This window comes from Schistocerca gregaria, chromosome 8 (genome assembly GCF_023897955.1).
Source record: "Schistocerca gregaria isolate iqSchGreg1 chromosome 8, iqSchGreg1.2, whole genome shotgun sequence".
NCBI lineage: Eukaryota > Metazoa > Arthropoda > Insecta > Orthoptera > Acrididae > Schistocerca > Schistocerca gregaria.
In genome coordinates, this window is record NC_064927.1 from 298060262 (window position 1) to 298073131 (window position 12870).

Below are 12870 nucleotides of genomic sequence, written 5' to 3' on the forward strand. Positions count from 1 at the left end.
TAATAACAGCCTTGATACGCCTGGTCATTGAGTCAAATAGAGCTTGGATGGTGTGTACAGGTACAGTTGACGATGCAGCTTCAACACCATACCACTATTCATCAAGAGAAGTGACTGGCGTATTGTGACAGCCACCATTGAGCAGACGTTTTAAATTGGTGAGAGATCTGGAGAATGTGCTTGGCTAGGGCAGCAGTCAAACATTCTCTGTATCCATAAATGCCCGTACAGGACCTGCAACATGCGCTCGTGCATTATCCTGCTGAAATGTAGGGTTTCGCATGGATCGAATGAATTTTCTAGCCACGGGTCGTAACACGTCTGAAATGTAACATTCAATGTTCAAACTGCGTCAATGCTAACAAGAGGTGACCGAGTCGTGTAACCAGTGGCACCCCGTACGATCATTCCAGTATGGCGATCACGAATACACGCATCCAATGTGCGTTCACCTCGATTTTGCCAAACACGGATGCGACCATCATGATGCTGTAAACGGAACCTGGATTCGTACGAAAACATAACGTTTTGCCATTCGTGCACCCAGGTTCGTCGTTGAGTACACCATCGCAGGCGCTCCTGTCTGTGATGCAGCGTCAAGGGTAACCACAGCCATGGTCTCCGTGCTGTCAGTCCATGCTGCTGCAAACGTCGTCGAACTGTTCGTGCGGATGGTTGTTGTCTTGCAAACGTCCCCATCTGTTGACTCAGGGATCGAGACGTGACTGCACGATCCGTTACATCCATGAGGATAAGATGCCTGTGATCTTGACTGCTAGTGATACGAGGCCGTTGGGATACAGCACGGCGTTCCGTATTACCATCCTGAACCTACCGATTCCATATTCTGCTAACGGTCATTGGATCTCGACCAACGCGAGCAGCAATGTCGCGATACGATAAACTGCAATCGCAATAGGCTACAATCCGACCTTTATCAAAGTCGGAAACGTGGTACTATACATTGCACCTCATTACACGAGGAATCACAGCAACGTTTCACCAGGCAACGCCGGTCAACTGCTGCCTGTGTATGAGAAATCGGTTGGAAACTTTCCTCATGTCAGCACGTTGTAGGTGTCGCCACCGGCGCCAACCTTGTGTGAATGCTCTGAAAAGCTAATCATTTGCATATCAGAGCATCTTTTTCCTGTTGGTTAAATTTCACGTCTGTAGCGCGTCATCTTCGTAGTGTAGCAATTTTAATGGTCAGTAGTGTAATTATTTACGCTGCCGGTTCGTCCCTCCTGCGAATCGAGAAACTTATAATCTACCCTGCCTGCTTCCTACTTTCAATTATTGTCCACAATAAGCAAAGTCTTTTGTGAAAACTAGAGAGTAGCGAAAATTACAGTAATCTTTCTGGTTCACTTAGCTTGTCACGTTGAGTTGGCCGAATTCTTCTTGTCTAGGTGCCTCGTCCTTGAAGCTGAAGATGTCATATTTTAGGTCCTCACTGCTGGATTGATCTAAATAAATTTGGCGATTGTTGCCGTCGAGTTTTTGTTTTTACGTAAATCTATTTTCTCACATTTTAGTATGTCATTAAGTCTTCTGATTTTTCTCACTAAAAGAGCCGAAATCACATTGTTCTCACAAAATACAAAAATACGTCCGATCACTTCAGAGGCATCCGTACAACTCTCTCACTCTGCGGAAATAACCATGTTCCAGAGGGTTTACAATTTTTCGTAACAAATGAATTTCTACTAGTTTCTGTTACATTATTGCTTTCGATTATTATTTCATAAATGAATCCATAAATAAAAGTAGTAACCAGCACAGTATTGAGTAATTAATAATGTAAATTTTAAGTGTGCCAATAGTTAATAATTTCAAACATTTCTAAAGAAATAATTTGAACCGTACAATCAGAACTGGCACTTATCGATTATTACATCGAGACTGAAACATTCTATAAAGTAATTGATTTTCATAAATTTTAGCGTGAAATATAATTACCGTGAATAAAACTATATGAAAGTTTGCAGAAAAGCAACTGAGATAATACTGACCAGTCCAAAATTCGAAAAATATTACTGGTGTCGACAACTACTATTGAGGAAATGTAATGCTGGAGAAGGCTGTCCCTTCACAACCTTAATGATTTTTGCCTGTTATCGGTATTGATATTGACAAGAAATAGGTTCTAGGATTTCCGGAACTTTCGATCCTGTTTTAATTTTCTGTTTAAAGTCGGATATGAAATGAGAGAAACAAACATTTTGTAGTGTAACATAACTGCAAATTAACAATTTTCTGATTTTTTTCCTTCATTCTACTAGGTCATTTGCTTCTTCAAAATTTCATAGGTCTAAGCCAAAGGAAAATGCCGTATAGCTTTGATGAATGTGTTTTAGAGTATTAAAATATGTGATACAGATGGCCATGTTGGCTGGCTGCACTGACTTTGAACCTGAACTTTTGCACATAGACCTTAGACCATGACCCTTAATCTGTCATATCACTGTAAACATTTTCCCCTTCATGAAAGAAACGAGCCTTAGCGACGAACGATCAGACAATCGGTTAACAGATGGCAATTTTTCTTCGTGGGAACTAATTTCAGGTCAACAGCTTTGGTATTTTTCTTTTACTTTTTCTGGGAAACGTTGCTTCTTACCACGTTCCATGATTCTAGACCAACGAGAAAAATACTATAGTCTGCGAGTATCAAAATATGTGACGCAGATATCTGTATCTTTTGAATTCATTGACTTAGAAACATATCTCTATTACACAGCCAAGAGACCATAGACCTTAGCTTGTAACATAAATTTCAACTTGATTTGTTTACGCGTTCCTGCGAAATCGGCGTCTTAACAGGCGTGTTGACACAGAGACAGGCATAAAAAGAAGTTTGATATAAATACAAGTTAATAATTTAGGATTTTTCCCTTCCTTGTTCTTGTAAACCTGTTTTCTTGCCAAAGGCAACGGGAAATACACTATAGGATTCGATGAGTGAGTTTCAAAGTAGCAAAATATGTGACATAAATAGCCATATCTTATGACTGCATTGACTTAAAAGCTTATGTTTATGACACCGGCAAGAGACTATAGACCTTCGCATGGGACGTAATTGTTAACCTGTTACAGCTACCCGGTCCTGAGAAAAAATGGGTTTTAACAGTCAGAGAGACAGAGAGACAGTCAGATAAAAAGTGACAATTTTTATCGTTTGATATAATCATAAATTAAGAATTTTCGGAGTTTTTCTTTAGTTTTACTAGTAAACCTTTCTTATTGCCAAATTTCTTGATTCTAGGCCAACAGAAAGTGCCCTACAGGCTATGATGACTGAGTCTGAGAGTATCAAAATATCTGTGATAAATAGCCGTACCTTTTGACTACATTTGCTTAGAAGCGTCAATGTTTTACACCTCCAAGCGGCTGTAGACCTCAGAATGTGACGTAAGTTTCCGACTGATACGTTTATACTATCCGGAGCAAAATTATTGTCAACACAAGAGCAGACAGGCGGAGAGCAAAGTGATCGTACGAGGGTTCCGCTTTTAACGGTTTAGGTACGGAAACCTAAAAGTGCTTTTCGCTAGATTCATTGCGCTTTTATTTATAAAGTATCTTTTGTGGTCTTTTGGAAATTTGATACACATGTCTCCACATTTTGGTATTTATTGGTTAACAACAGTATTTCTTTATAGCAATGACGAACAATTGGTTTATGGTGTTTATGCCACTCGTTTATATATTCTGAAGTCCGCTCCCTTTACCTTCGTTGTAACGGAGGATGAGGTCCAAAACCTTGTCGCACGTTCACTTTATGCAATTCTTAGTATTTTTTAACCACTTTTTGAAGCGAAATTTGAGAAAGCAGGTTCAAAAGAGACGAAAATTGCGAATACTGAATGTGCAACAAAGTTGTTAACCTCGTATTCCGCTAACAAAGAAGCATAAGGTAGTGGACTTCAGAATATATAAAAAAAATGACGCAGAAACACTGTACGTAAATCGAACGTCGATGTAATCAAAATATGCTGTTTTTATCGTTTTGGTACCAAAATGTAGAGGCATGTTATGTATATCTCCAAACTCACCACATACGATGCTTTATTAATGAAAAGCGAATCGTCTCTTGCAAAAAATACTGTTTAACTGCAGTTAGCATAAGACCGAAAAACCAATAACGATTTATAATAGATACTGTTCAAGCTGGCCAGTCAAAAACCATATTACTTTTCTTCATTATTCGTGCAGACTTTCACGGCAGATTTTTGAGTACTCAGTGAATTCAGTTTCACGGGCCTTAGGCCTAGTGTCAAAGGATCTTGAGCTTCTAGTGAAAAAGCACCATCTAAACCGAAATATTTCCTACCATTCATAAAAGCAATCACAGATCTCATTGCCAGGGTTCTACGATGACCCGTTATTCAGCAAATCAATCAAATTATTCTGGGAATGCATTGTCATTGTGTGAAATTCTCCTGTGTTTCGGCCACTGTAGCAAATTTCATTCCAACTGTTAGCAAAAACAGGCTATTTTCAACAGTGGCCGAATAGTCAGAGAATTTTTCACATTGAGAGTACGGTCACACGCCCAGAAGGATTTTATTGATTGTGACAACAACAGCGGAAGCCTACGCTTCTATTGACAAACTATTTAAACCAACGAGAAATCTGTCCGAATGGTTCGACACAGCTAAGAAACTATGCATGCCTCTTGTCTCAGGAGGAGTATATAAAATTCCTTGCACATGAAGTAAAGTGTACACATCACCAATGGGCTACAATTCCTAACGGAAGATCCTAGTGGCGTCACGCAAGAACTTCCGTTAGTGATTCAGGAATCTAATGAGAGAGTCTGCTTGGCTCCCACAGGTGGGGAAAGTGTGTACCATCCCGAAGGAGGCGGTCGTCTGCACGCTCGTTTCACGGCCGGGGTGTTGATCCAGGCTCCGCCGTGGAACTCGTTGCCGTCCTTGATGAGTTTCCTCTACCTGCAGCGGTCTTCGGCGAGCTCCTCCCATTGTCGCAGTCAATATTAAATGAGTTTATATCGCCCTTGGCGCAGTATGTGAAACGCAATGCAGGTCTTCCAGGCGGTCTCTTAGCAAGTGCTCTCTCACTAAGTAGGTACTGTGCGCCGTGGAAGACGGCACTGGCCCATAAGATGTAAGTGTCCCAACTACGGCAGCGTCGTTCTTTGAGAGAGGCAGTGACGCTCAGTAGCTTCGCAGAATTCAGAATCCTCTCATTTATCATTTGATGCTTTCACGTTATGTCTAGAATATTTCGTAAACAACACAGTTTAAACGTGTTGAGCTTACGTTCTTGTTTACCGAACAATCTCTGTGGCTTTGAACACTATGGGACTTACCATCTATGTTCATCAGTCCCCTAGAACTTAGAACTACATAAACCTAACTAACCTAAGGACATCACACAACACCCAGTCATCACGAGGCGGAGAAAATCCCTGACCCCGCCGGGAATCGAACCCGGGAACCCGGGCGCGGGAAGCGAGCACGCTACCGCACGACCACGAGCTGCGGACAATAATCTCTGTGTCTCAGCACCGCGCAACAGAGCATCACCATACATGCCTGATAGACGACTATTTTTGTGGTCTCCTTATGATGTTTTTCGATCCACGCTGTTGCGTGGGAGCTTCCATAAAGTATTCAATTCTTTGTACTTTGTAACTACAAAGACGAGCATGAACATTCGGCTTGAAGAACGCAATAGCAGTTTTCGTCTGGGAAACACAAATAAATCGGCACCAGCAAGTCATGTACTGGGATCAGGGAACCACAAAATTCGTTTCTTCTGTACGATGGTCTGTTCAGAATCCATTCATTACAATGCCAGAAAGCACAGAAAGGCCACAGAGATTCAAAAGTCCAAAAACAGCAGTAACAGAAAAAAGAACAATTGAAATTAGACAGATTGTGGCCTTAGTGCTAACTAGAGGAAACTACAAGATTCGTAACCTGTTACCACGACTCCGCAGTGTTATGCAGCGGTTTGACGGTGTCACGAACCAATAGTTGAGTGGTTATGTATAAACAATTTGATTTTATGAGCTTCTTTAAATTCGTAATTCCTAGCCTCCGATGATGTCTCCAGTAATAGGAGCAAAAAGTTGCTCACAGAAATATGCCCATAAAACTAAAAGCACCAAGAACGTTATTTATTTATCTTGCACATAACTAGTTTTACCTCTTTCATTGTTATCAAGCCACATTACGGTAGAAATTGTAATGCTTACAGCATACTATAATCGACACAGCTTTGTGGAGCAAAACTTTGCTCACAGAGGTAGGCCCATAAAACTAAAAGCACTAAGACCCTTATTTCATCATTTGCTCATAGCTAGTTTTACCTACTTCGGCGTTATCAAGCCACATTACAATTGAAATTGTAATGATTAGAGCATACTGTAATCGACATACCTTTGTGAAGGAAAATCAACATGTAGTTACGTACTGCTCACCGGGACTGTTGGGTATTGTTTTGAAGGCCTTCATGAATTATAGTGTATTTTATATCTGTGCTTCTGATTTTTGAAACAAATAATTTCTCTTCAATCTCTTTATAATTCTTGTATACTAGCACAATACGCTTGAAATAGTGATTATTATACTTTAAATGTGAACATTTAACTGCTTGCTTCGGGTCTGGGTGGTGGTGCGAAGAGGCATCTAAAAACCGGTTTTCTTTAGTAGGCTTTCTATACGCCCTGTGACCTAGAGTGTTACCAGATCTTCTGTATACCAACACATCTAGAAGAGGGAGACCGACCTCACTCTCAACATATGACGGTGGCCCACCAAATGTAGCCATAAGAATTTTAGCCAGTACTACTGCTTCTCCTGCACTAACGCGGGAAAACTCCCCTCTATAAGAGAACGCGGCACTCGTCTCTGACAGTGTTCTAGCTGTAGTGGACACCGGAAGATCCTGAGGAAGATCCAGTCTGGGGGATTGAAACGTCGATTATTTTAGAGGAAATACGACGCGGCCTAATAACCCAGAAGATTTTAACTTCATTGACAACGGCGTGCAGATTTACATGTGGGATGAATTAAGGAGAAGTATTTTAGGAAGTCGACATGCACCAACCATCATCTAACACTTCTCACACGCACTGGCGAAGGAATGAAACGTCCTTAAAAACCTTGTGGCCAGTGTGGAAGCACGGTGCACAACAGGAATTTCCACCCTTGTTGAGATCACACACCCTTTTAAGAACAATGTCTCGGCTTTCTCCAGGGGAACAACATGATTTGTGGTAACCTCAAAACAACTATTTTCATTTACTGAAAGTGACATTTATATTCGCCTCCTTGCGTATTTATTGCAGTTACCTTCTTTACTATACTGTAGTAATTATGTCTACATAAGGTCCCACTTTGATTGAGCTATGTTACTTGGAAGTGACACATCATGCGAAAGATACTTTCGTCCTTAAGTTTTGCACAGCAGTGAACATCTTACCTAAGCTACTTAGTTTTTAATTCACACGTTTAGGTCCTAGAAGAAACGTTGATGATAGGCTAATTTTGACAGGCACAGTTTGGAGCCATCTATTTAAGCTCTTTGATCTCACAATATTAAGAGGCACACATGTTAATATGATGATGGAATGGTATCTGAAAACTAGCTAGTTGTATAATAACTAGTGTAGAGCATTACACAATCGTCCTGAGTTTTTCATTCGTATTGTTGCATGTGCCGTAATGGCTGCGGTGTCGGTGTGTGTTCGCGCTGTTACTATTAGAAGGGGCTACGATGGGTTAAGTTGCTTGATTGCGTGCCCCGGGAGAAGCCCTTCGTGACCGAGGCTAACCAGATGAAAGGATTCCGCAGGGCGCCAGCGCTGGGTAGTATCCGGTGTGGCGGAGCCTAGTGGTATTTTAGGGCGCGCAGTTCAACGAGTCTTGCTCCGATGGCAGGTTCTGCGTGTGGAGAAAATCTGAACGGCATCCCGGAAATATACTGGCCACTGTGTGACGCGATGGCGGAGGCGGCGACGTTTTACGGTTCCATGTCGGTAAGCTGCCTGGCGTACCTAATATTTATTGACAGTACTTACAATGATATTTGCTCTTTCCAAGGATGAGCTCAAACCCGGGAGATGCCAGACTTCTTCAGTTTACTTCAGGTGGACATTTATTACGTATTTTCGATAGAACAAGTTATGACGAAACTAAATGATTGTGAGGGCAAGCAAATTCAATACGATCTTCTGGCTTGCAAGGTTCAACCAACAGGCAGCAACGCAAAAAGAAACGAGTTCCTCCGGCCGTATAAAATATTCAGACAAGTCACGAGAATGGAGTCAGGTGGCGTCTTAGACAACCGCCGATATGTCATTTTGAAGGTCTTCAAAGACGTCACAGGGCTGCATTCTCATACCTTATTTCAGCATTGCAGAAACTTGGCCGTGTCTTGCATCGCATCACTATCGAAGACGAAGCTCACTGTGTAGAGAGTGAAAGTCATCTCTGCACGTTGATCTCGCAGTGCGGCCTCAGGCTTTCCATCGGCAGCCACCTAAGATAATGAGGTGGTACTGTCAATGTTAGGTTCTCCAGTCTACATTATCATTGTTCTAAGCCACGCCATGGACATCCTGTACATGTATGCTTTTCAGGAAGCTTCTTAAAGACAGCTGCACTCTGTACATTTGTTGTGGGATTGGATTATCCACATCTGATTTAATGGCAGCGCATTTTCGAGGGGACTATAGTAACTGAGAGAATCTCCAATCAGGAACGTTAGCTGAAGTCAGTAGCTGCTTGAGTAAATCGCCAACGAAATTCACACGGAAGTCAACGGAAGTGCGTATTCTAACCAAGCGCCACCGGAGCTGAGTGGTCTGCGGCTCTGACTGGTATATGGAGAACCTGTATACAGTTCTGGTACTTCTGGTGAATTTCCCACGGTCAGTGGATAGGAATGGTTTGCCTTCAGCTCGGTAGACTACAAGGTCTGGAGAGCTGACAATGACCGAGAAGGCTGTGTGATTGCCCTATAGCCCTTTATACCGAATCCAAACGACGTCATTTCGCAGACGATGCCATCAGCAACACGTCGTACTTTGAGCCTGGTCACGAAAATACTTTTTTCTTCTCAGTTCCAACGGGGAGTAACGAAACATACTGCAGTGTCACTTGTAAAAAATTAAACCCATGTAAAACTGGTCTAAACTGATACAAAACAAAATCAATTCACTGCTTGGATAAAGCAAATATGTACACCCTCATATGAGATGACCCCCAGCAGTGATCTTTGTTTCTTAAATCGTACTTTCACATTACGAGTAATGTGACTATCCCCTATGTTGCCCGCCCGGTTGGCCGTGCGGTCTAACGCACGGCTTTCCGGAATGGAAGGAGCGCCGGTCCTCGGCACGAATCCTTCCGGCAGATTTGTGTCGAGGTCCGGTGAGCCGGCCAGTCTGTGGATGGTTTTTAGGCGGTTTTCCATCTGCTTCGGCAAATGCGGGCTGGTTCCCATTATTCAGCTACACTATGTTGGCGATTGCTGCGCAAACAAGTTCTCCACGTAAGCGTACACCACCATTACTCTACCACTCAAACATAGGGGTTACACTCGTTTGGTGTGAGACGTTCCCCGGGATGTCCACCGGGGGCCGAACCGCAAAATAACCTTTGGCTCGGTGTGGGGCGTCGGAGGGGTCAAGTGGACTGCGGTAGCCGTCGTGGGGTTGCGGATCACTGCGGCTGCGGCGGGGACGGAGCCTCTCCGTCATTTCTAGGTCCCTGGTTAACATAACATAACATAACATCCCGCAAGTTCGACGTCAACGTGCAAGAACCACTCACAGCCGCTAAGTGGGAGCATTAGCAGTGGAGGAAATATGAATATCAGTTGGGATATGGAACTTAGTGCAGTCGTTGTCGTAATTTGGAACAGTGCGATATATCTGACGTTCAAAAGGACATGATCGTAGAGTTTCGGGCCAAAGGTGGAAGAATTGGAGAAGCGTTTCCGGAACGGCTAACTTTTTAAACCGCGTCCCGCAGTGGTTAAAATATACTATGCTTGGCAAACCCGCTCTTTTACAAACCGGCCCTGGGGCAACTGCTGTGCACCACGGGTCATAGATGACAGGGGTGAACAACGGCTGCGGGGATGTGTACGGGCGAACAGACGTGTAACTATTGAGCAACGGACCGACCAGACGAACCAAGAGGCTACCAACAGTGCCTTCTCAACGACCATCCAGCGAACGCTGCTGCGTATGAGCATCGGCAGCAGGCGCTTTGTTCATGCACCCATGCTTACTGCTGTGCGTTGCGACGAAGGCTGATACTTACACGTTGACGCCACAACTGGAGGTCCGTTTAGTAGCGACAGGTGGCCTTTTCAGATGAATCACGTGTTATGCCCTATCGGGCGGATGGCCGTTGGTTCGTCGAAAGGGTCCAGGCAGAAGTAGGGAGTGTTTTCGCCTGGGGGAATGTTTTCGTGGCATTCCCTTGGTGATCTTTACTTTCTGGAAGCCACAATGGATCAACAAAAGTATGGATCTATTTTGGGAACCATGACTATCCCCACATGCAGTTACATTTTCCCCAGCACAATCAGATCTACCACCAGAACTATGCAACTTGTCACACAGCTCGAAGTGTACGTGTGTGGTTCCAAGAGTACCGGGATGAGTTTACCTTTCACCACTGGTCATCAAACTCTCCTGATTTAAACAAATCGAGAATCTGAGGGACCATCTATATCGGCCTTTTTGCGCAGTGCAACTAGCCATGGCAGTCCAATTGGGTAGGTGGCACAGGAGGCGCAGGCGCTTCCAGTGTGGTCGAACGCTGTTGAATCACGAAGAACGAAGCGGAGGGTTATGTCTCTGTGGAGAGTAATGAATCTCGATAGAAGTGAGTGTTCTGGTGCTATCACAAAGCAGGTGATAGTGGAAAAAAGGGAAGTCAGTTGCGAACTACTTTTTAACGTTTTGCACGGCATTTTGAATATGGCGCTGGGTCCCGACCCAGTTCAATCCTATTCAGAAATTCCTATCAATCGAGAAAGCTTCGGAAATTTTGCAGCTGTTTTAGGCCATTCTAGATGGTCTAGCCATCTCATCACCACGGATGTCTGCAGGGTGAATCACTATGGCCTTTAGACAAACGCCTTGAGACTAACTAACCTGAGGACATCGCACACATCCATGCCCGTCGCAGAATTCGAACCTGCGACCGTAGCAGTCGCGCGGTTTCAAACTGAAGCGCCTAGAAACGCTCGGCCATTTCGGCCGACCATTACATATTCCACTACGTTCTGCATACCTTCGAAGAAGGGAAAAATATGAAGACCCTGCGCAGAATATAAGAATCAAGTGTCTCGGATATGCAATGAAAAAATTTGAAATATGATTCATACAAGGATATGATATCGCGAGGAATAGCCTCATTAACCGTAAACAACTCCCAAAGAAACTGTGCAGTGATAAAAGATAGCCGGCAGCTGTGGACGAGCGGGTCTAGGCTCTTCAGTCTGGAACCACGCGGCTGCTACGGTCGCTGGTTCGAATCCTGCCTCGGGCATAGATGTGCTTGATGTCCTTAGATCACTTAGGTTTACGTTGTTCTAAGTCTAGGGAATTGATGACCTCAAGTGTTAAGTCCCATAGTGCTTAGAGCCATTTTTGATAAAAGATAACGCTTGTAACAGGCATAACCATTACAGGAGCATACTCCCAAAATCTCCTGACGAGGATACAGGAGATTATCGTGATGAATTATTGCGTGAAGTTAAACGAGGGTACGGTAGGCTCAAAAGATGAAGTGCCTCATGAAGCAGTCAGATTATAAGGGAGGCTGTCAAGATGGTGTAGAGGGAAAGTATCCAGGGGTGCAGGGGGCTGTCAAGGTGGTCGTGAGAAGCTATCCGAGGATGCAGCAAGATGTGAAAATGAAATGTCATGAGAAGCTGAAGGAAAATATAGGAGGCTATGAGGATGAACAGTGACAGCAGGCTGTCAAGATGTGATGTCATGGCAAGGCGTCCGTGTGTACACGAGGTTGTCAAGTGGGAGTTGTAGGAGGCTGCCTAAAGATTTATTTTTTTTTTTGGAAATCAGTCTACTGACTGGTTTGATGCGGCTCGCCACGAATTCTTTTCCTGTGCTAACCTCTTCATCTCAGAGTAGCACTTGCAATCTACGTCCTCAATTATTTGCTTGACGTATTCCAATCTCTGTCTTCCTCTACAGTTTTTGCCCTCTACAGCTCCCTCTAGTACCATGGAAGTCATTCCCTCATGTCTTAGCAGATGGCCTATCATCCTGTCCCTTCTCCTTATCAGTGTTTTCCACATATTCCTTTCCTCTCCGATTATGTGTAGAACCTCCTCATTCCTTACCTTATCAGTCCACCTAATTTTCAACATTCGTCTATAGCACCACATCTCAAATGCTTCGATTCTCTTCTGTTCCGGTTTTCCCTCAGTCCATGTTTCACTACCATACAATGCTGTACTCCAGACGTACATCCTCAGAAATTTCTTCCTCAAATTAAGGCCGGTATTTGATATGAGTAGACTTCTCTAGGCCAGAAATGCCTTTGTTGCCATAGCGAGTCTGCTTTTGATGTCCTCCTTGCTCCGTCCGTCATTGGTTGTTTTACTGTCTAGGTAGCAGAATTCCTTAACTTCATTGACTTCGTGACAATCAATCCTGATATTAAGTTTCTCGCTGTCCTCATTTCTACTACTTCTCATTACCTTCGTCATTCTCCGATGTACTCTCAGGCCATACTGTGTACTCATTAGACTGTTTATTCCGTTCAGCAGATCATTTAATTCTTCTTCACTTTCACTTAGGATAGCAATGTCATCAGCGAATCGTATCATTGATATCCTTTCACCTTG

At 43.5% G+C, this 12870-nt stretch overlaps 1 protein-coding gene across 1 annotated transcript in view; it reads left to right on the forward strand.

The window, feature by feature from the left end:
- Positions 1 to 12870, forward strand: part of LOC126285155 (cyclic nucleotide-gated cation channel alpha-3-like) — an 884508-nt gene that overhangs the window by 178387 nt on the left and 693251 nt on the right. The window lies entirely within an intron of this gene.